We start from the raw sequence: 24,664 nt of genomic DNA on the forward strand, positions 1-24,664 counted from the left end.
TCCCTCTTCTGGTTTAAGTAGAATGGATTATCAAGATATGAACTCTGATTCAGCCAAGGCAGAAGACTTCATTAGCACAGCAATTCGACATGTTCTTTTTTCTGATCCATGTCCAGTTTGGTTAAATCACAACAATTAAATCCTTCAAAGATAAGTAAAACCTGTACCACTGACAAATTTCTTTTAAGAAACTGGATAAAACCAGATTTTCAAATAATGAATAATGCTACTGTATATCACATTAGTGTGACTGGATATCATATCAATGTCAAGCCTATCACATTTAATCTGATTAAGCTCTCAAGGACTAAGTTTCTTAGTATTAAAAACACCATCAGGAGCAGTTGTAGATTCTTATCTTCTATGTACTAGCCAGTAGGCATGATGAAAGGTATGTTCTATTATGAAGTGGACTGCATTTTTACTTTGCAGATATCAGTCACTGACTATTTATGCCATTATCAGAGGGTCTTGTATTACAGAATGAAATGAAAACTGTCTACATCAGTACACTGCCATGTTCAAATTCTCAGAAGGTTTGCTAATGCTCTCAATGCAGTTGGATTTTGAAAACATACCTTTCTTTAATGGGATGTTGATTACATACATTCCTTGGTAAATGGCTTTTTACATACCTCACAGATATTTTTATAGGTTATCTCTCCAAGAACTGAAATTGTACATTTTTCCATCTCGTGCTGTAGCCAGATCAGAAGCTCAAACAGATTTGACATATGAAGAATTTATACTCTGTGGGTTTCGTGTTCTTATTATCTTACAGAGCCTTACAGATTTTTTTAAAGTAAGAATATTCATCTAGCATTCTGAATAAATTTTCCATCTTTTCAGCTTAATTGGAACAAAGGTCTCTGGGTTATTTTTCACATGTACTCAAACTCTGCTATGTGGGTTTGAAAAGTCAGTTCAGGGAGAATTTCCAAATACATGAGAAATTTTGATCAATAAGATGCTAATCAGAAAGAATATATTTTATACTCCTGTAACAGTCTACGCTTCTAAGATCTTAGAGCCCTTTGAACACTGAAGGAGTGAAGCCTATAAAGTGTATCATGTAGACAACTTAATATTTTAATTTAATATATTGGGAAATGAAGGCATGTCCACTGGCTTTTTTTTCAGGCAAAGACTTTGTTCCAGGCTCTGGGTTCAGAACAGCATTTAATTGTGTTTAGCCCTTGAATTTTTAATTCCATGTAGTCATGTGGAAGAGTTAGCATTTTTATGGTGCCTCTATGACTGTGTGTACCTCATTCTCTGATCACTCCCCTTTGTTTGTGTTTCTCCATGACCTGTACTCAAGAGGTCCTTCACTGAGCAACTTGCTGCCAGGGCCCTTTGGCATGGATACTGCATTTTGCTGTTCTTTGCTGTTATTCCTTCTGTTTGTTGGTTCAGGATTTTTGTTTGGTTGGTTGACTTGGTTTGTTTTTTTTTTCTGTTCTTTTTGCTATCCTTATTTATTATCCCATTTAAATTTAGGGGTTTACTTTTTGCTTTTTGCTTTTTCCTTCTCCTCAAACAAAGTTAGATGTCCCAGACTTCATCCTCCTACAGAAGGAAGGCATGGGCCTGGAAATTACATTGTTCATGTAAGACTACGCTGGAAGAAGGGGATCGGGTTTTGCTGCCAGGAGGGCTTCTCAGCAGTAGTGCTGGAGAGGGATGCTTATGAGCAGCATATTGGTTCAAGATTTAGGGCAAGAAGCGCTACAGTCAAGGGCTTGTAAAAAATGATCTCACTTAAGGTGATCAAGATGGAAGCTTTGACTAAGAGTTCATCATGATGCCACATTTAGTTTGGCATTCATATAAGGCATGTCATGGTATAGGAAACCTGGGACACTGGCTTGTAATTCTCATGCAAGGTCAAGAACAATGGTCTAGAACAAATCCATCCAATGGAATCAGGAAGCAGCTTTCTTTCTCTGTCACCACCATCCTCAGTCTTCATGCCATGGTTCTTGGCTACCCAGAAGCCTATCACTGGTGACTGCTTTGCTTTGTACAGTTGCTTCAACCCAAAGAGAAGGGAGAAGCGGACATGAGTGCAACAGACAAGAAGGAAGCATTTTCTAAAGTTGTCCCAGCCATCCTCAGTGCTGTAGGCAGCTTACAGATGGTAGAGTATACTGGGTTTGTTAAACAGGATTTTCCCTTGTTTGGCATCAGCAGGAGAGGACTACTGTGCAGAAGCCATCATATCACATCAGTAACTCTGGTTAAGGCCATGCTGCATTAATTGTGTTGGTTGTATACTTTGTGATTGCAGTTCTATGAGGAAGAATTGCTCTGAACAGCATCCACTTTCACTTCCTGGCACTGGCCTGGTGTCATGGCGTTACTGTCAAACTGCTATTGCAGTTACATTTATTATTCTTACATAGAAAAAATCAGTGCAACACAGTTTCCGACATGCCCCCTTTTTTCCTTTTCCAGGACTTCCTGAGCAATGGTGTCTTTTCTTCATCTTCCACTAGCCTTGGAAAAAGTCCTTCTGTTGGCAGGCCACACTGGCATTCCCAAAAGTCCAGCAGTCATCAGCAGAACCATTCCAGTGACACACTAAAAGAAGGGGGGAAAGCTTGAAGAAATAGGTACTTTCTGGTAAAACAAAGCAAGATAGAAATCTCTTAATTCTTCACATAAACAAGCCCCAGGATGCACAGACAATTGTAACTCATCATGAAACAAGTGTATGTTGAAGATAACTTCCACTAAAAACCATTAGAACTTACTCTTCCAGCCTCTACCTGAACACGGAATCCATGGTGTGTCTGCCACCAGGCCCACTGGGAAAGGGGCACAGAGGCAAACTCCAACAGCAATGAGAACGCCATGAGTTTTATGGAATAATTCAGGGTAGAAGGGACCTCAGGAGGTCTCAGAGTCGTCTATGGGATTACTGTGTTTCCCAGGGCTTTATCCAGTTGGCTCTTGAAATCCTTAGAGGATGGAGGCTCCACAACTTCTCTGGACAAGCTGTTCCAATGCTTCTTTGTTCTCATGGTGAACAAGTTTTTCACAATATCTAGTCTAGTATAAGCTCTCTTATTTCATTTTATGCCTGTTATCTTTTGCTCTTCTGCTATGGATCACTTCAAACCTTCTCTTCTCCAGCCTATAGAAGCGCCGCCTCTCCTCATGGGGCATGTGCAGCAGCCCCTTGATCATCCTGAGCCTCCACTGAACTTACTCCAGTTGATGAACATCTCTTGTATTCGAGGGCCCCAAGTCGGATGTATTTCAGACGTGGTCTAAGGAATGCCAAGTGAGATAATCACTTTGCTCATTCTGCTTGCAGTGCTCCTCTTAATACACGCCAGGAGGCTGTCAGCATCTGCTGTTGGGCACACCGTTGGTTATGTTTAGCTTACTGTCTGCCAAGACCTCCAGGTCTTGCTCAGCGAAGCTCTCTCCACCAAAGCAGTGCCCAAGCTGCATAGTTGCAGGGGGCTCTCCCTACACAACTTTTCATGTGTCTTTGTGGATTTCTAGAAGGTTCTTGCTAGTCCATTCCTTTAAGCTGCCTATATCCTTCTGAATAGCTGCTATGCCCTTGAGCATACTGTCTGGTTCTCCCTCATGCCCTGTCAATTTGGTCTCATCTTCAGACTCTGTGATAGTGCATCCTCCAGGTGACTGGTGAAGTTAACGAACAGGGAAGCGCCAATGACAGTCCACTGCAGTATTCCACTTATTACTTGCCTCCAGGTAGAGTACCAACCATTAACCATTAAGATGAACTATCCAATGACTTCTCACCCCAAATCTAGGAGTTTTATCATAGAAGGCAATCAGATGATTAGTTATGGTTTTTCCTTTGTAAAAATCATGCTGACTGTTCCAAATTGCCATCTTCTCCTCCATGTGCCCAAGATGTGCTCCAAGAGGCCTTGCTCCATAACTTCTGAAGGGATTGCAGTGAGGCTGACCATGCCCTTTTTGAAGATGGGTATAACATTTGCCTTTGTCCACCCTTTGGAGCCTTTCCCCAACCTTTCAAAATTACAGTGGCCTCATGACAATGTGGGCCAGTTCTCTCAGCGCTGTTGGGTGGAGCCTGTCTGGTCCCATGGACTTGATGGATTGAAATCAAGCAAATTATCCCTGACTTGATTGCTGATATTTCTCCTTGAACCCTGCTTTTCAGCCCAGATGCCCAAGAGAACTTGCAAGTGAAGGCTGAGGCAAAGAAGGCACTATATGTACCTCAGCTTTTTGTGTGTCCAGTGTTACTAAATAGCCTACCCCATTCAGCAATGATCCCATATTTTCTTTGTTCATCCTTTTACTACTAACAGAGTGGTAGAAGTTCTTCTTACCACCCTCCACAGCTCTTGCAAATTTCAGTTTCTCCTGGAACTTGGCTTTCCTAACCCCATCCATGTGTGCCTGAGCAATCTTGAAATTCCTTATTTGTTGCCTATCCCTGCTCCAACCTCCTGTATGCTGTTTGATTGCGCTGGGTCTCAGTCACGAGTTCCTTATTTACACTGTCCAATCTCCTGATAAATCTACTTGACATCCTGCATATTGCACTTTGCTTGGAGGATGCTGTACTTAAGTCCTTGGCAGCTTTCCTTGCGCTACTTTACACTTCAGAGCTGTTTCCTGTGGGATTCTACCTGTCAGTTGCCTGAAAAAGCCAAGTTTGCTCTCTTAAAGGCCAGGGTCTGTGCTGTCCTACTTACCATCCTTACTTCTCTTGGGATCTTGAACCCTATTTTGTGGTCACTACAGCCAAGGCTGCCACTGACAATCCATAGCTAATTCTTCCTTCTTTGTGAATATCAGATCCAGCTGTATGTCCTCCCTGTTTGGCCCATTTATTTCCTGTGTAAAAAACTTATCCCTAGCATCCTCTAAAATTCTGCATTGGTTGTATCTCACTGTGTGCCCTTCCAGCAGATACTGGAGAGGCTGAACCCCCACCAACGTATTGAGAAGTCTGTGATCAAGAGACCTCAGTGTTAGAGGAAGGCTTCATCAACTTTCTCACCTTGATCAGGTGATACTTAACAGTCACCACAATATGATCTTTATTGGACTGTCTTCTGACCCTGACCCACAAGCTCTCACCCAGTATGTCATTTATCCCATATGAGAGCTCCATGCATCCAAGCTGCCTTTTCACATAGAGGACAACTCACTCGTCCTCTTCTCTCCTGTCATTCTTGAAGAGTTTCTATCCATCCCTCACATTACTGCTGTCCCACCACATCTCAGCTGTTCAGTGATGTTGCAGTTCTGTGTGTAGTGCTCTAGGTCTTCATGCTTGTTTTTCAGGCTGTGGATATACATTTGAGATGTGTGTCCTTTTGCCCTGTCTTATCATTCTTGACATCTCTCTTGTTCCCATACACTTGCATCATTTGCTTTCCACTACGAATCTGTGTTTCCTCACCTAACTGTGGGTCATAACTTCCAGTTCCCAGTCTCTCTGGTTTAAAGCCCTTCTTACCATGATGGCCAGGCTTTTGACAAAGATACTCTTGCCTGACTTCATCAGGTGTATTCTGTCACTCCCCAGCAGTCTTCAATCCTCAAATAACATCCTGCCAATAATGGCTGGTAAAGAGTTCACAGATACTGGACCAGACCACTGCTCGGTGTGGATGGGTCACAGCATAGCGTACAGCAGGTGAACGGTAAGTGTGGGAGGGGTTTTCTCTCTATGCTCAAAGGCATCATCCACTTTCCTAGAGAGCTACCTGAATTAGCAAGAGGCTCTCAGTTCACTCACTAGGATTTGGTTATTAAGTCCCAGCGGAGAGGGTGTTTACCTTAGTGTCCTTCATACAGTGTGCATCAGCTCACTCTTTCCTTCCCTTGCCTCTGCTCACTCAACTCCTCTCTCTGTGATCTAAAGCATAGACTGCTGCTGAGCTGAACGTGTTGAAAGAGCCTTGCCACTCAGTGGCTGAATCCTTTTACAACACAAGCAACAAAAGAACAGATCTCTGAGGCTGTCACTCCACTGCTGAAAATGCAGACCTTGGTGCCGAGGGCACTGTAGGGAGCAGAGGTGAGCAGTGCATTCATTGTATTGTGTGTGTTTTCAGAGTGGTGCTGGGATTGCTACACGTGTTCTCTCCAGAAAGGTCTCAGGTGGAGAGACACTGGCTGCTGCCATGCTGGCATGACCAGGCCTTCTGCCCAGGACCTGGAGATAAATGGAGACTGGTGATGTTACCGGTCAGGGACTGTGTATCAGAACTGGTCTGTTGACTCACACCTGGGCTGCTGTGGGAACACCATTTCCACTAACAGTGTGCCTACTGACCCTTTTGGAATTGGGTAGCAGATTGTCCTGGGTTTAGCAGTAGCAGTCAATTTTTCTCCTTCTTGGTAGCTGGTGCAGTGATGTGTTTTGACTTTCAGCCTGGGAACAGTGCTGATAACACCGATGTTTTCAGTTGTTGCTAAGTAATATTTACCCTGGCCAAGGACTTTGTGAGGCTCATGCTCTACCAGGGAGGAGGGGAAGCCGGGAAGAAGCAGAGACAGGACACCTGACCCAAGGTAGCCAAAGAGGTATTCCATACCACAGCACGTCATGCCCTGGGTGGGGGGTAACTGGGAGTTACCCGGAAGGACATGGGGTCTTCTGGGTCGGACTCTTTTTTTGGCAGGTGGTATCGTATTCTCTTCCCTTGTTATTTCCTTTATCGTTATTATCATTGGTGGTAGCAGCAGTGATTTGTGTTATACCTTAGTTACCAAACTGTTCTTATATCAACCCATGGGAGTTGCATTCTTTTCTATTCTCCTCTCCATCCCTCCGGGAGTAGGGGGTGGGCAAGAAGAGGGGGGAGTGAGTGAACGAGTTGTCTGGCTGGGTTTAAACCACGACACAGATCAACCACTCCTAGTGGTGTAGCACCAGCAGTCCAAAGAGAGGGCTCAGGACTGACAAATACTGTAAGACCTTTCAAGAACATGCTTTCTGAGCCTCCAGCCCCAGAGTTTCCTTTTTCTGTGAAGTAATCATCAGAGCCAATGCGTTCTCTGCCATTAGAAGAACACTTTCCTCAGACTTATGCTCCAGAGGCACCAGTGTCACTTTTTGGCCCTGGAGAAGTCATTTGTTCCATAGGGACCCATTATAACTTCTAGACCCTATGCCACTACAGACCTCGATAAGGCCCGTGTGCAGCAGATGCATGAGGTCTGTGGTGTGTGTTAGAGGCGCCCATGGCATTTGGCTGCAGTGCTCAAGGAAGGGCTCTTGAGCCACTGTTCAGGAGATATGCCTGACCTAGATAGTGTTCCAGACCAAAATAACAATCCAAATCTCCCACTAACTTCAAGTGAAGCACAGAAATTTGGCAGCAGAAATTTGAACCCAGTAATTCACACCAGAGTATGTAGTAAACACATACTACAGACATAGCCAGAGAGGAATGTATGTTTAGCTGAACATTTGCTTTCTGTAACACTGAGAGATCTGATATTCCCTGAAACCTACTTTGAACCACAGACAACTCTATAGCGGGGAAATTAGGCAACAAGCAATATCTGAGCCAGATCTTTTGTACTTGTACTCATCAGGTACTAAGCAGAGAAGTATATACATAGGGTTGGACACTCAGTCTCTTAAGATTATGCTTTATTGGAGATGGTGGAGATAAGGGCTCCACCTATAGTAGTGTTTTATAACAGGACATGTCTTGTATGCTGCCTTGAAGATACTTTGCTTTCTCTGTGAATGCAGAGGTTCAAATCCCTTGAAGCCATGGTGTGACAGCCTCAGCAGCAGCAGTCCACAGCTCACAGCTTCTTAATTCAACTGACTCTGGAAGAATGCAGTCTCAGACTAATTAAATAGACAGCTGCAGCCTTTCACAAGTTGCAGTAACACATTGCCCTTTGCTGGTTCCAAGGTTTTCAGGAGGAATATAGTAACTCATATGGACTTTAGCATAGCCCATATGCATACACTGAAATTAAACAACCCTTCAGTTTCCAGGGTTTTGTACATACAATTATGTGCAATGAAAATATGATCAGGGACTTCAAAGCCAAAAGGAAGTTTAAAGAAAAAAATTCAAGGTTGTACAACAGGAACAAGGAAGACAGCCTGTATTTAAAATTATGTCATTTTACCTATCAACATTTGCACAGGAATTCTGAACTGGATTCGTCTTTATACAAGTCCCCCCAAAATAGTTGGATTCATTCCAGTTATTCGTTATGTGCTGAAGTACCTGCCAGTTAAGAGCGTGCCATCAGACAGCACCTTCCTATGTCCTTGAGGAATCTCCATTCTCTTGGCCTTGGGAGGATATAATCAGCCAAACTCAGCTGTTGAATGACTGAATGCTGCTTTCATCTGGTGTCTGAAAAGAATAGTTAAAGGCTGAGCATTTTTAAAGGAATTTGGGAAAACTGGCAGTCATCATTTGGCAGACTGTATCTCAATTTACTGTATCTGACAGATGAAAGATACACATGGAGTGACAGTAAGTACCCTGGGGTAAACACCGATAATTTGTGAGTCCCTCTAAGAAACCTTTGTGATGTAATTGAAGTTTGCAACTGTCCAGAGTAGAGGAATCCATATACAAAATACATATTCTAAATGTATTTTAAAATATATATATTTAAAATAAACATATACTTAGTCATGTATCTATTCCTGAGATAAATTACACATAAGAATTCGATGGAGATACTATTGCCATAATGTGGCAGGTTAATTCACTTGTGTATATTATTTCTGCCTGATGAGAGGGCAGAACGTGTGCTAATGGTCACAGTTTCACAGTCTGCAACGTCCAGTATGCCAGTGTACTGTACCATGACTCAGACCCTCTTGCGCACCACGTAACTCAGGTTTTCCGTGAAATGTTTGCCAACGTTTCACTTTCTCGCTGGGGTTTGTTCTTGTACTGGGTGTGTATCACTCAGACATCCTGTGTCTGTGATTAAGGGGATTTTTAGCCACCGCAGCTGCTGACAGCAGAATTGACTGCCTTGGCAATTGTGTAATAGTACAATTTTACTTCCACTTTTGATTTACTCAAAGTAGGATTAGGGATCAGCATTAAAATCAAGTGCCTGGCCACTGCAAACAGCATTCCCTGAGAAGCTGCCATGGATTTTTGCACTTAAAAGCATATTATGAAAAGAATCTTTAGACTTCACAGTGCACTTGTTATGGACAGCTACTTCCGAGGGTATTTGAGGACTTTATAATTGCTACCAGAGTTGACATTGTTCTTTATAAATGTAGATAAGTACAGCTAAAGCTGACAAATTGTGTATGTCAATGAAGTGATTGAATTACAGCTATCATTGTACCTTCAGATATAGCAGCACTGGTGTGAATTAGAACTAAGTGTGAAAACTCCAAGTCAGCAGAAGCAGAAGGATGAAGTCCACCATAATGCAGCAGCTCTGCACACTGCCCCCCACATGCTTAAACTGCTCTTAATCCTCTCCCAAAATGGGCACAGCTGGAGCAGGGCTGTAACAGCTCTTACATGATATGAGGAGACCGTTTTCCCAGCTCAGATTATAACAACACAGAGGGATTGTTTGAGACACTTTATGTAAGCTTCAGTGGTCCCAGATCTCTATTTAAAGTGTGCAGGGGGTGGTAGCTACATGCAGCCTGCCTGTGGGTAGGGCTTTGACTCCCATTTTTCAATCTCAGCAGACTCCACACACACACAGACACGCACATGGCAATTACAGGACTGAAACTCATCCTAAAGTAGGAATGGTACTTGGCAAACATCAGGCTGTCAGGTTTCCTCTTTACAGTGCTTTATGAGAGGTGGACAGGCAGCTGCTTTTCAGACTACCTTCATTTGGCAGCATAAACAAAAAACTCAGCTCTGATCTTTGGATCTAAGATGGTTACTACAGTTTCGAATTGAAGTGATCCATCTGTTGATAGGCAGATAACTTCATGTTCATGCTTTTGGGGATACACTGAGCTGCTGATCTGTGCATCTATCAGAGGGAGTGCTAGAAAGTTATTTTACGAACCATTTCTCAGGCAGGCCAGTGTTGCATAGACACCATAGACACTCAATGACAGAGTGCTTCTTTAAAATAAAAACTTTTTCCTTTTTTTTTAAATAAAAACTTTTTCCTTTTTTTAAATCTTATCATAAGGTATCTCTCACATGGGGGATCAGATCTCTCAGAATGGTTGCTCACTGTCCTGTGCCAACTGGAGTCCCCACTGCAATGGCCATACGAGTTATCAGTTGCAAGCCATCTTGCTGTCCAGCATGACGTGCAGTGTGGTGGAAACCATTACACAAGGGGTGTCCGGAATCACAAAGTACAGCGCAGAAGAAAAGGTTACGTGCGGGGCAGCATTAAGCCATCACATGCATCACTTCCACTTCCTACGTCACCCACCCATTGCCATGGGAGTTTTGATGGACTGGTGACTGCAGCAAAAATAAGGGAAGTTGAGTCTGGGAAAGAGGGAGGATGAAGTTTCACGTAAGTGTTAGTCTAGCTGTTTGTATTCTTTCCTGTGGCAGCCAAATCAGGGATCAGAAGCTTGTGTGGCTTGGCAATAAATTAGCTCAAAATAAATGTCCCACCTCTGGACTTTCATGTCCATGACAGCTACATGCAAATCTGGTTTAAATGATTGTGTACTAAACATTGTCCTACATGAGTATTTTTGCATCTGCAGGAGCAGTTTGTGCTGGCTGCAAACATCCATGTGCAACTTGATTCCTTCTGCAACTGCCGAAGGAGCAGAACGGCATGAGAACCTCAGGGACACTCCACCCCAGATGTTACTCAACACACACACGTTTAGACATACAAAGGAGATGAGCTGCAGAAGGAGCTGCACAGTGGAATATGTAGAGCTGTCCAAAATTCCCATCTGGAGAGCTCCTGTGTATCAGTCTAACATGGAGGTGGCAAGACGTTCAGATCTGCTACCAAGACAGTCTGTTGTCTCAAACCAGCTCTACTGTCTCATCTGTGCCGATGACAAGCTGCAATGTTCCTGGACCACCAGAGGCTTAATGACTTTGAATGTACTTGGGTGTGCAGAGAGGCGCAGCCCTGATAGCCAGCTTTGCCACAGTTGTAACTATGGGACAGACTTGTGTTTCAGCTTGAGTTAGAATTCAAGTCTGTCAGCTCCTGACACTCTGAGACATTTTCCTGGTTTTAGCATTTGGAAGTCTCTGTTCTTGGATTACTGATTGAAAGAATTTATTCAAATTGAACACACTTCAAATTTATTCTGGTTCATAAAACTTTCCAGGAAAAATTGGAGTATTGTTCCAAAGCAATCAATCTGTGTTGCAGATAAGCTTTTATTTAGTGAAACCTATGATTTATCATTTTAAGGGAATCAATGGCCCCTGCAACATTCATAGCAAGGGAACCTTATAATGAGTTGTAATTTGGTTTAAATTATAACAGCAACCATTACATTAACTTTAAGCTTTTCTTCATCCTGATATTTGCTATCCATGGATTTCACTATTTGCATGTTGTCATGAATTGGAGGACAACAGGTAAATTCATCAAGCAGCCAAGGCTGACAGAGGAAGCAAGGCGGCCCCACGAAACCTCTTGTGATTATGCTCTTCTGATTTCTTTTGCAAAGGTAAATGGGGGTTGCATTGTGGCTGCTTCTTCTACTCTCCAGGTCCCCAGAGACACTGCCTTTCTGAAGTGCTGTTTTTTCCATCTCCAGTAACTGTCCAGGCCTGCCCCAGACCTGCCCCATGGGATGCTGAGCTGCTGAGGTTCTCTGAGCTCTGCTTGACCATAGTGTCCACAATGAATAGTTTTAATACAGAATTTGAGAAGGGTAGTGGGCTTGTTAAGAATTGCTTCAGAGAAATGTTTCTATTACACACACTACCTTGTGCATTCTCCCTTTCCCTCAATAAGGAGAAAAAGCTGACCAAGGGCCACATCTCCAAGAGAGTGTCCACAGGCGATTTAGCCTATGTTTTACTAAGTCAAACAGCTCTCAAACGGTGCAGAGGCCTAGACTGGATGATAATGTGGCAGAGGGTGATTTGATGTAGAAAACAGAAGCAGCTGCTCCCAGCAACCCCAGCAGTGGAGCTGCACAGCCTCATCAATGCCTCGAAGAGTGTCCTCTCCGCCAGTCTGGTCAGCAGTAATTGTTGTAATAGGACATCTCGTTTCCTTGAGTTGGGGAGGAAAAAAGAAGAAACCATATTGCTGAGAAATGGGTTTTGAAATAAGAGAGAGAAGTATTTGGTAGCAGCCCCAGGTCAGCACACTCTGCATCTGGGGCTTTCACTTCAGGTTTAGGTTTCTGGCGATGAAGAACCCTAACTCCCTGTGTGTGTAAGTGAATAGTGCCCACCTGAGTGTGGCTTCACTCCCAACTGAACAGCACTGAAATACCAATGAATAAATGATCATCTCCAGTTTAATAGCTGTCTGTGGGAATGGAGTGCAGCACTGTTTAATTTTTACCAGAAATAACCCCAAGCAAATCAGTACCAGCTGGTCTCAGCTCAGAGCTTTCCTGATCAGCATAAAATAGCATAGATGCAAAAATCTCACAAAGTAATAGCTACCCCCAGCTTGTCAGACTAACATTGTATATCAGTCTTTCTTTACAGCAATGCCCCCAGGGTGGTACCCACTGTTACTCAGAAGTGACAAGGTCTGGATCTCAGGCCCAAAATGTTCTCACCCGCAGCTTTGGAGTTCCAGCAAAAACAGAACAAGAATTTCATCATGCTATTAAATTATGTTCAACCTCGCTAACCTCTGGTGATGAACGGCTCCATCTGCATTTAATGCTGCCAGCCTCTTTGCATCTGCATGAAATATAGTTATAATATATCTTAAGGACCTGTCAGGGAAAGAGCCACAGCATTTTTATGCAGGATAACTCCCTGAGGAAGAAATGGAGCCATCTCAACGCTTACTGCAGGAAAAAGCATTTGAGGTGGTTCAGTATGAGATGAGTCTCAGAAGGGCCCTGGGACCCACAGCAAACAAAGAGACATTGTTTCTGCCACACAGCCGTCCCTGCTGAGGAGTGACAAGCTTCTGGAACAGAATCAGGATCTGAAACAATGAAATGGTGTGAAAGAAACCAATTTCTTATATTTCAATTATAGCAGTCCCCTCTCCCTTTCTCATGCTTACCAGTAAACAGGAGGCAGGGCCAACCCATGCTGCAGCAGCACAGAAGTGATGGTGGCAGTGCTGTGCTGAGGCATAGCCTGTGGTCAGTGGACACGGGCAACACGGAGCTCATCATGGGCTGGCCTGCCCGATGGGCAGCAGGACCACAAAGGGCTTGGGGAGGAGCAGCCAGGCACCATGCTGGTGGTATTTCATGGCTGCTTGGTAGTACTGACAGTGAGCAACACCATGTCGTCTCCTGCAGCCCTAGGGAAGCACAGTTTGAAAAGCTCATAAAGGTTATGCCCAACTTTTCAGGCCCTTGAGTCTCAAAGATAGGGATAAGAACTGGTTTTATTCATCCCACCAAGTTAGTGAACACTTGCTACTTCTCCTTAAAGCAACTTGCTGTTTCTCAGCACCCCATTGAGGTCCATGCTCCACTTGCTCAGTAAGGTACTTCAAGAGCAAAATGGGTCACCTCTTTTTAATACATGTCCTTGCACAAGAGCAAGCTCCTTGACTCTCTGAGATAAGTAGTCCTCAAACTAATACAGCTCCTGCCATCAGCTAGGAAACAGAGAGGTGGGATCTGCTGTCCCACTTCCCCACATGCACTTCTGATTGCCTAAACTAAGCATCCATGGAGCTCCTGGCCATGAACAGTCTTTGCCACTTTGCCAGTCTCCTCCACCAAACCAAGGTGAAGCGGTGAAACTGCCACAAGTTCCAACTGGGAAGGGAGAGGGAATGTGGGGAGGAAGAGTGTTTCCTGCCTTGTAGCCCAGGTCAGACACAGCCGGCTCTGCTCCAAGAGGGAAAGACAAGCTTGTTATGGCAGAATAAATGTCATACAAAGAGTGATGTTCTAGCCTGTGGTCCAGTATTATTCTTTTCTGCACTGTCTACATGTATGCAGACAACTTTCAGGTAAGAATGAATACTTGCCTCCATCTGACATGTGGGAAAAATGGAGTTAATTAATCCCATTTCTTTGTCTGGGTTGCATTTCAAGCACAGGATTGGGTTTAGCCACACTGTTTCTGAGTGCCTCCTGTGATTCGAGAAATCCTGCCATGCCAAGCTCAGGCCTTCAGCAGGAATCCATCCAGCTGGCTTTCACTGCACGTCCTGAGAGATGCCTCTTTAAAGTCCACCCTCTCAGAGACACAGTGAACTTTCCATTTAGCATTTTACTGTCTTGGCAACCTAAACCATAAATTTAATCCTGACATGTCTGCAATCAGGATCTGTTATGATCTGCCAGATTCTGCTAGTCTGACCTGGAACTGTGTGCGAGATGGGAAGAGGTGCAGAAATGCAGGTGGTGGAAGAAAGAGAAGCAGCAGTAGTTTGACAGATGTTGTGAGCAAAGTCATTGCTTGGCATTATGGAGATGCATATTCCCTTCCATGGCATAGAAGGTCCTTATCCTGTAGTAGCAAAATCCTGAATATGAAGCCTAGAGATGCAGTAATCACTCACTGAGTTTTTGGGAGAGTATTTGAACTACCTTGACTCAATCCTGGAATAAAGTTGCTTGTAATCTTCAAAAAGTAATGTCATACCATATCCATTGCACTTTACTGCAGAGGCTGTTGTGTATGTCTTGCTTCTGAGTATTTGCAGACTACACCGAAGGCTTCCCTGACTCTGAGGCTGCATTTGTGCTAAGAAATAAAACCTGGAGGCCCCTTGGCATGGTTCCGCTTGTGTTCACACAGCCAAACTCTCATCACTGAAACAGATGGCTGCATCCAGACAGCCTGCAAGGACCCAGCCTTGTGCCAGCCCTCACCTTGGCCAGACATGGTGTGGGCTGCCCAGATCTCTCCTGTGCCAAGGACCTCTCTGACGATTTGGTTGCTGATCATGAGCTGGTGCTCAGGCCTGGGTTCTGGCTCCATTTTGCTCTTTGCTGTAGTCTAAAGCCTCACGTGTCATGTGGGAAGCCTTCTCTGACTTGAGTGGTGGGGTCCCACGGGGCAGGCTGCTCCCTGTATGCAGCATGTGGGCATCTGATGGCCCAGCTGGCCTAGGAGCATCATCGCTGCCATAAACCACAGCAGGGACAGTCGAGGGGCTGTTTCCTGGCATATATGTGTGCACAGGACAAGCGATTTATGATAGGAGAGGTTTTTCAGGGAGGTAGAGGAAGGATTGGCTGGAGATGAGGGCTTTTCTGGTAAAAGAGGAATTGTCCTGAACAGGAACTGTTGGGGTTTTACAGGCATTTAGGGAATCACAAGAGGACATGTGTGTAGAAGAGGGTATGATGATGGCAATCTCCCAGCTCAAGTGACTGCACACCCAGGCTCCTTCCGCTGGGGACTGAACAGCTACAACAGGAGCAGCCACAGGCTCTGGCTGCGGGGCAGGGGGTGGAAGATGAGAGATGAGAGGAGGAAAGGAAAGCCTGTGTAAGGAGCCAAGCTTATGCCAGGTGTTGAGGGTGTCTGTAAATGAGTCTGGAGCAGGACAGGATGGAACGGAGGCCATGTCAAGTTTCATGAAAAGCAAAAAGATAATTAGTAATTCGTCCTCTTCCCCATCAAAGCTGTATGGTGTTTCCTCCTATTATCTCTGAGCCAAGCCCTGCTTCTCCCCTCACCGTCCTGTCCCACTTCTTTCTCCTAGTTTTTACTTTTCTTCCTTTTCTTCCTTCCGCCCTCCATTCCCTGTGCACTCCCCCTGCATGTGTTGAGCATCTACAACATGCTCAGGGAGGGGCAGCTTGGGGATACGTTGGTGAGACTGGGGTTTGTGACCCTCACTAAACCCCTCCCAAGCCTTATTTCACTGCTGGACTAATTGTGGCCAGTGCATGTGCCAGCATGGTGGGCATGACACCACAATGCTCTGGAAGAAGATACTTGGTCATCCTTGCTGGGTTCCTTCAGCGGCTGCATCCACCCACTCTCCACTCTTCCAGCTTCCCAAAGAGACCTTATTGATTTTATGGGCGCATGGGCAGAAACCTGTCAGGAGGGGTTTGTCACCCCTTTTTGCAAATCCAGCTTTCAAAAGCAGTGATTGATAACCACCTTTTACAGTGTGCAGGACCTAGGATTAGCACCCCAACCAATAGATGCTCAGACAAGGGAAGTTTTGGGGCAAAAGGTTGGTGGGGGGTGGGGGGGTGTGCTGAAAATGAGCATATTTGCCAAAATACATGTAGTTTTTTTTTTTTGCTGCAGCAAGATTGTGAATTGACATAACTTCCCCTCTCAGCACAGAGGCACCCCAAAGGCACGCAAAGGGTTTGTGGCAGAAAGTGTTTCTGCTTGGCCATCTGGGCTCCTGTGCCTGAGAGGAGATTTGGCTAACCCTGAACATGATGCCATCTGCCAGATCCATCCACTTCTCCTTTGCTATCTGTGTAATACTCCTTTTATGTACCCACAGCAAATGGCAGACCACCTGTGTGTTTTATCTTTTAAAAAGAAACTCCCAACATGGCTGGCTCTGAAATGCAGGATTAGTCGTGGAAAGTTTTCTTCTGGACACAATGGGTTATGTTCCCAATGTCCAAAGTTGAAGGTGTACAAAGATCCACGCCTGGATTTAAGTCATGCTGAGGCCATGGATGGCTCAGGCAAGAACGCATGCGATTGATTGTATATTTATAAGCTCCATGTCTGTTTTACTGCACTGACAGTAGGATGCAATTGTGCTAGGTGCTGTACAAACAAGATGAGAGAAAACCATTTTACATTGAAATACAGCTTTTTGTGGCTGGAAGTGCCAGTGGTTATTTCCACTCAGACCGAACGTTTTTGCCACCATTGCCTCTCTTTTGAGGGTATCTCTCTTTATATTGAGTGCCAGTCTCATCCCAGATTTTCCAGGCTCCAGGGGTAGATGAAGTGTGTTATTTGTCAAGCTGACGGGAACATGAGCTGCCTTTCAGACGAAAAGCTATTCAAGGGAAATGACACCACCAATGCACTCTTTGCTGCAGAACCAGCAAACTCACATTGCTACTTGAAATTAAAAGAGTGAAGCATCACAAATCACCCAAATTCCTAGACATTGGAGAACCAGCCAAGTCCTGGATTCTCATGCACATTTTGGTTAGAGCTGTGAGCAAGCAGACTTTCTTTTTTGAGCAATTCCTCTAGAGCTAGACAGAGTTTTGTTTAGAACAAAATTATCAGTTTGATGACACATATCTTACTTTCATCACAGCTATTTACTGATTCACTTCCCATGATTAATGGGATAGCAAATGATGAATGTTTAATGGAGGGCACTCCACAAATGGTCAACACAACTGCAAAATATTTAATGCTTCAGAGCAAGCAATGTACCTGGGAACATCCCTTCCCTTGCCCTTGTATTTCTTTTTTTCTCCCATCCCTTGTGCTGTATGCCATGGGAGTCTCTGGCTGTGCCTTGTCAATTGCTCTCCCAGCCCTGATTATGGTACAGTGGTGGGCATGGATGCCAATAGGATAAATGTAAATTTGGGATTTTTTGAAGGGGAAGGAAGGAGACTAGAGATAGCTCTGATTATAATTCAGTCTTCCTAGTTGCTGGTGCAAGAGCATTTTATCCTGTGTCTCTTTACATGGTACTAATTGTAGCTTTGCACACAGACTATTTGTGTTTATTAAAGCGGCTTTATGGGATAAGCACCTTCAACAAACTTCAGGCATGCACAATGAGGTTAATTTGTGGGTGCTTCAATGACCCTGAGAGACTCATAAGGAAATTTATTGGTTCTAGCGTTGTTTGGCAGCTGCTCATCCACCTACTCCTGTTATTTGGCTTTTCTCTTCTCGGTCCTTTCCTCCATACTACTCCCCTGTGTCCCTGCCTGCCATTGCTTCCCAGAAAGAGAGAGGCCAGACCGCTCCATGGGGAGGAGTCTGCCTATAAGGTAAAGGCACCGCCAAGCAAAACTCAATGACTAGTTAGGGTATCGTGCAGCCAAGGAGCTGAACGGCTTCTGCCTGTTGAGATGTTATAATTCCCATTGACTTGCTGCTTACTTATTAAGCTGTATTTGAATCCTGTGGCTTAGACCAGAGAGCATATTTTCTACAGACAGTTGACTTAGTGAGTAGCAAGGTTGGCAAGCTACCAAGGGAAGTTGAACAAAAAGGTGATTCTCATTCTCCAAAGGCTGCAGAGCTGACAGCTGATAAGGTGCCAAGAACTTCCTAGCTCTCACAGATCTAGACTCCAAATGCACAGGACTCCTGAGGAATTTAGGAGTCTCTGTTAAGCCTGTTAAATCCCCCTGATGTTTCTAACAATAGCTTAGATTTTATCACTAATAAAAGAAAACTTGCATTTCCTTGGATTTAGTCCATCTTATCTCAACAGCTGAAAAGAGCTTGGGTAAAAGAATAAAAAACAAGTTTCATTTCTTTTTTCTTTCTTTTTTTCCTTCCTATCAGTGTATTAAGCCATTCTCTTTGCGTCAGTCCAAAACAGACAAACACTCTGACATTTCAAATACTCTTGAGCATTTGAGATGCAGTGATTCAGAGGGTTAATGCTCTGGGACTGTGGGCACTCCTGTCACTGAATAGGGGCAGCAGCAGCAGTTGTGCATTGAGCTCCTCAGCTATTCTGTCTGTAGGAGTGGGAGTGGTGCCACTGGCACTGATGACAGCTCAGGTTAATTGAAGAGGGGACAGGCTGTGACTCTTTGACTGCCTGTGCCGTAGACCAGCAGCTGAAGATCAGAGCAGGCACCTACAAGAGATACCAGAGGAGCACAGAGTCACGGTATGGTTGATGTTTGAAGGAAACTGAATGCACAGATTTACTGGCAGCACTATTAAAACAAATAAAACCCCTCCCTGTGAATCTTCTGTTCGCTTCTGTGCCTCCTGCATCCTCTTCCCAGATATCTGCCAAAGTGTTGCTAGTTTTTCATGAGGAATGTTTCATCAGGAAATTAAACCTTGGCTATTACAGTTCACATGTTAAAGACTCATGCCAGTTAGTTTAACCACCACAAAAAATGTGTCCTGCTCCTATGGCAAAGAGGAAGGTGAGGAAGAAGATTGTCTTAGGAAAACCCTCCCCAAGCCTATTGTGAAATCCATTTGAAAAGGGTGTTTACATTGCATTTAGAGCAGCATTTGATGAATATAAAACAAAGAAATAGCCACAACTGTTCAAGATGAAACTCTGGAATGACTTTTCAAACAACTTGCTATGATGAGGTTGATCCGTCTATATAGAAGCACAATCTTGGAGACTACGGGAGGGGTTTAAACTTGGAGTTTAGAAACATTTCCTGATATTTTCTTTCCTTTAGTTAGAAAGAGGAAAAACCCACAGCCATAAAGGACAACAGAAAACCACACTAGTTTCTTTTGGGAGTTTGCTTTATTTTTAGAAGCCTGACTGACCTCCAAATGTTTGAAGTAAAATGTTTACATGAATATTTTAGGAGCACTGCTTTTTGCTACTGTCAATTCCAATTCTGCTTCAAGAACTGTAGTCATGGGCATCTCTTACTCTAAGGAACAGAGCAGGATTTCAACCCTAGTCTGAGGAGCTGAGCAAACAGGCTGGGTAACTTACTCTAGTATCTATTCAGTAAACAACCTAGGTGTGTGCATAAAGCTTAGCATGTGCATGAACGACACCAGGCTCTATTAGAATGCTGGCTGCATTCCAGTGTTTCCGGATCTGTTCTGTTTACATATGCATTATACACATTTGTTGTATATGCAATGCATTCACACACATATATAGCTATATATACAGACACTTGCCTGTTGGGTTACTTCTGTGTAGTATCGCTATTTACTTTTGCTTTCTCTCATTTTGGGAGAAGCAGCCAATCTGAGAGGAGTTGATGTTGTTACAGGTTGGATAATTGGATCCAGTGGCTGATCAAAACACAGTTCTGCAAATATCCCAGAAATTCAACAATGAACCCTTTCAGAAAATATTTCATTCTCAGCTGCTGTTGGTTGGAAGATGGTGTCATCAAGGTAAACATGTTTTTTGAATCCTCTCTGTCCCTAGCTTGTCTCATGTGAACAGTGCTCTTACCCGTTGTGGTACCAGAAGTCAAAGTCATACAACAAAAAGCAGCTAAGATCCAATTTCAATGGGGGCTCAAGGACCCACTTGCATTAACCCAATTTCCCAATTTTGGAATGAAGGCTTTGCAAAACTCCTGGTTTTGCTTAACTTCATGTACCTAAGTGGTCCCTCAAAGACAGAAGATTTGCCCGGGCTTAAGATCAGCATGTACACCCATGATCTGCTAGTTTAGGACCATACAAGGGCCGATAATCTGATTACACATTCATATTTGATAGAAACATTCAGGAACACGGACACCTTCTGATCATGAAGTTCATTTATCCTGGCGGAGCAGCATGTCATATGATCTCTTCCCTGACCTTACCAAGCTCAGGATAGCTCCGTGCTAAAGAAGTTCTGGCTTTCGACTCTGATTCTTGAGGAGTTCCTGAAGCAGGTCCTTAATGTGCCTCCTGATCCCTTTGATTGCTTTGAGTGATTCAGGGTTTCTCAGAAGAGAAACATTTCAAAGTACTTTTAAATCAAGCTTTACCATTTTTCTGTTCATGCACACTCAAATGGCTGAGTCCAAAGCCATATAGTACAGGCATGCACATGTGGCTCATCATATTTTCAAATGAATGTCATTCATTTTAAAATGATAACACCTAAAAGTATGCATATGGAGAACAGGGAGAATAATTCATAAGTAATAATCATTACATAATGATTTGGTTCAGCAATACACTGTCAATTAACACATGTAGCAAAGTGCTTGGGTTTCCAATTAATAGAGCCCAGATCAACTATCTAAGAGCACTGCTCTTGACATTTGATCAGTACCACGTTTTGAGTTCCTGGAGAAGCCTTAAAGGTTAGTGCTATATTTCATTCTTCTGAGCTCTGCATTCAAAAGCTCAGTTCCCTGAAGCATCACCTGGCGCCAAGGAAAGGCAGTCATTATTTAAATCACATTCTGACATAAGCTGTGCTGAAGTCTCACTTGGCATCTTCTTCTCAGGCAAAATCACTACCTTCAAGAATGGTTTAAATCAGACGAAGTACTTTTGCATACAGGTGCAAGAAGAGTAGAGAAGAGAGGGATATGATGAGCCCTGGATTGCGACTTGGCCACCAAAAGGAGCAGATGGAAAGAAATCCAACTGGGAGGGCAGAAGCGGAGGTAAAAGGTCATTTTCTATCCCCAGTAGCACAATCTGAGAAACAGAGAAACAAAACAAGAAATTGGGCGTTTGAGGTACAGGAAGAGGACTTGTAGGAGTGCCATGGGTGGAGGGATAACTGCCCTGCTTAAGCCAGTTATTGGGCATTGGGACACCATGTGAAACCCTGCTCTGGCCCTAGTGTGCAGTGGCAGTGCAGCACCAACCTGGCTGTAGAGGGAAGGATGATGGGGTAACTACTAGGGACAACTTTGTGTGTGATTTGCTCCTTCTCCAGAGCGTGAGATGGCCTGGGGAGAAAGCCTTCACTACAGCACCAAGGTATAAACAACTCTTGTCTGCACCCTGGGAAGTGCTAAGGAGAGAAGCTTGTGCTGAGCACCTGCTATATATGTGGGGTGACTCCTGCCCCAGGCTGGGGGAGACATAGAGGAAGCAGAATGGCAATACCTGTAACAGAAGGTTGAATCCCTGGCACAAGAACTGAAGAGACTCTTGTGAAAGGACAGTGGGAGAAACTGTGTCTGACGACTATTCCTGATAAAACACTAAGGAAGAGTATTCACTATGATCCAAAGCCTGATCTGCTGAGAACTGAGGGGAAGCAAAGCTTGTCTGTGCTTCTGGCAAGCTGCATGCTGGCTGAAAACAATAGACTGTCCTACAGGCCATTCTCGTGATTCACTGGATGACATAGTTGTTGTCCCAAAACACTGTCCTTTGGGGATTAGAAGACGAAATATGTATGTGCAAAGACTAAAAATACCTCTGCATCCCTTGTGACTGCCTGACAAAAGGACAGCTTCAGCAGATGTACCTACGCAGCAGGTCTGGGTCCTGCAGAGAAGACACTTCTCTGTGCTTGCAGTGTTCATCATTACACAGTAAGAGACTGTTAAAAATAGCCTGTACTACACGTCTTTTAAGATCAGTCAAGGAGGACTTACAAAACCATCCCAGGTGCCTTTTTACACATGCAGCTGTGTATGTGTTGTTTTTCCTGGTTTATACAAGTTGAGAAGTGATTGAAGACATAATTTGTAGCATGGTGTAAGATATAAAATAAATAATCAGGTGTCCCCTAAATACCTGATTTTTAACTCTGCTTCTAAGGTGGGATCTGATGTTTACTGCAACATGGAGAATGAGACAGTAGGGGTATTTTAGTTTGTCAAGTAAAGCTTTGCCAGCTTTATTGCTATCATCTAGTAAATAAAACAAGCCATGTTATTGAAGCAGTTGTGTCTAATAGCGGGGTTGTTTTATTTTTGGTTTTGGTTTGTTTTTATAAATATAGGATAAAGAGCTTCAGAATAATAACTTTTTGATTTCATACAATTGTACTGCAAAAATATCTTTAGTACCTTACTAAAAGTGGTGATGAAATCCAAAACAAGAAATGGGATGAATATATGAATTTACAAGGCTATAATGGTCTGAGCTGGGAAAGGAGCTGCTGCTGTATTTGAATATATAGTCCTAATGAAAGAATAAAGAATCAAGAAGCAGGTATCCTTTCTCACTGATCCAGACTCTTAACACCTTAACAAAGTTCACACTTTCTGTGAACTTTGAAAGAAGAGTTTCAAGTAATAGTGATGACATCTGGTTTGTTGTTTGTGTTCCTGAAACTTCTTGCCTGTAATTGCACAGAATAATCAGATTGCACTCTTGGCTGCTTGCTTTTAAATTAGCATTCCAAGTCAAAATAGAGAATTTTGTTAACACAGTCACAGAGTGGCAGACTTTTAGGTTTCGCTTTCACTCCTAATGCCAAAAATTCTTCAAAGACTTAGTCTTCTCAAAAGAATAGTTAAAAGGAAAAAAATGGGGTTGAAGTGCTTGCAGAGACAGCTTTTGCAGAAGAGAAAGCTCCTGTGTCTAGTCTGCTTGTGCAAATCTAGCCCCAAGGTAAGTTTTTAGTCTCAGCCAGCCTCAGTATCTTATCACACCATAAATGGATCCACCCAGGCTAAATTGATGTGCATCACAGGAACAGGCTTTCACAGCTCACAGGGCTGCTGACAGCAATGAACTGGGCAGAATGAGAAGCTTCCATGCCTGAGCTATCAGCTGAGTGCCCTTTATCAGCTCTGGATTCACACCAGACTGAAGGTGCTAAGGAAAAGTGATAAGCATGTGAGGAGTGGTTGTACACCCATCCTCACAGACTCTCACTCTCTCCATAGAGACACACAGACATATATTTATGTGTGCATATATAGATGCTTATATAAATACATCATATTGCTTCATAATAACACCATTTACATGTCTTATATATATGTAGTCTATAGTATATATATTTTATGACTACTTCTCTCTTTATATGTCTATGGGTGTCTGTCTACGTACACACACACACACACACCCATAACCACAGCATATTTTGAATTCCAGGGGTACTGGAATTTCCTGGGACTCGTGAGAAGGACACAGTAATGCAGCCAAACTGTGCGTGCTGTGCAGAGCTGCCCACCATCTTCTTGAGAAATGCTTGTTTACAGTCTACCAGGTAAACTGTTATGTACTAGGCTGCAAGTACCAACAGACACTGCTGGTGATTTGGCAAACCAAGGTTGAAGCAGGTGATCACAAAGCTTTGCCTTGAAGACACTCCTAACCCATGAGAAGCTTCGAAGATTAGATCTTCACATCCATTTGCTCTCAATGCAATCAGATGGGAGCATGATACAACCCACATTGACAAGGGATTAAGTCAAAGTGTGGGCGTCCATTGGCTACTGGCAATGGGTACTGCACTGGTAGTCAGTACGATGTGATGGAGCAATGCATAGGTTTGCCAGCTAGCCCTAGGCATTGTCACTGGCTGCAAGGTCTGCTCTCCCGTCCAGCTTTCTATCAGAGAATCGCAGCTGGTAAAGTTCCCCGAGTGAGTGGATGGATGGATGGTGTCTTGGGTGACATGGTTTAGTGTGAGATGTCCCTGCCCATGGCAGGGGGGGTTGAACTGATTGATCTTAAGGTCCTTTCCAACCCAAACCATTCTGTGATTTTATGATTCTATGATATGCCCCTCATGCCAGCTTAAGTACCTGGAAAAGGAGGATCAGGCCTGCAGGTTCCAGTCATCCTGTCATCATGGCTTCACAGTGCAGTAGGACAGCTATTTACACAGGTGGCTTCATGTGAGCTTACCAGTCATGATTCATTCTGCAATTCCACTACATAGACTTAGAGATTACAGTAGAGTTCACAAAGATAGATAAGGAGAAGGATTCTATTATTTACATCTGATAGGTCTTAAGTATGACATAAAAGTCTGTTCTGCTGCTCAGGTACACAGCACAGAAAGCAGTGGAGCAAGCAGCTGGGATACAGCAGGA

At 43.8% G+C, this 24,664-nt stretch overlaps 1 long non-coding RNA gene across 1 annotated transcript; it reads left to right on the forward strand.

Moving 5' to 3' along the window:
• The first annotated feature begins 21,059 nt into the window (after window positions 1-21,059).
• LOC130603826 (uncharacterized) lies at window positions 21,060-22,555 on the forward strand. The gene is made up of 2 exons (XR_008973294.1): window positions 21,060-21,316; window positions 21,595-22,555. It is a non-coding gene; the product is annotated as an uncharacterized LOC130603826 (long non-coding RNA).
• Window positions 22,556-24,664: the final 2,109 nt, after the last annotated feature.

This window comes from Pezoporus wallicus, unplaced genomic scaffold (genome assembly GCF_028554395.1).
Source record: "Pezoporus wallicus isolate ANWC-B61680 ecotype Strahan unplaced genomic scaffold, APGP_CSIRO_Pwel_v1 contig_5542, whole genome shotgun sequence".
NCBI classification, from domain to species: Eukaryota; Metazoa; Chordata; class Aves; order Psittaciformes; family Psittacidae; genus Pezoporus; species Pezoporus wallicus.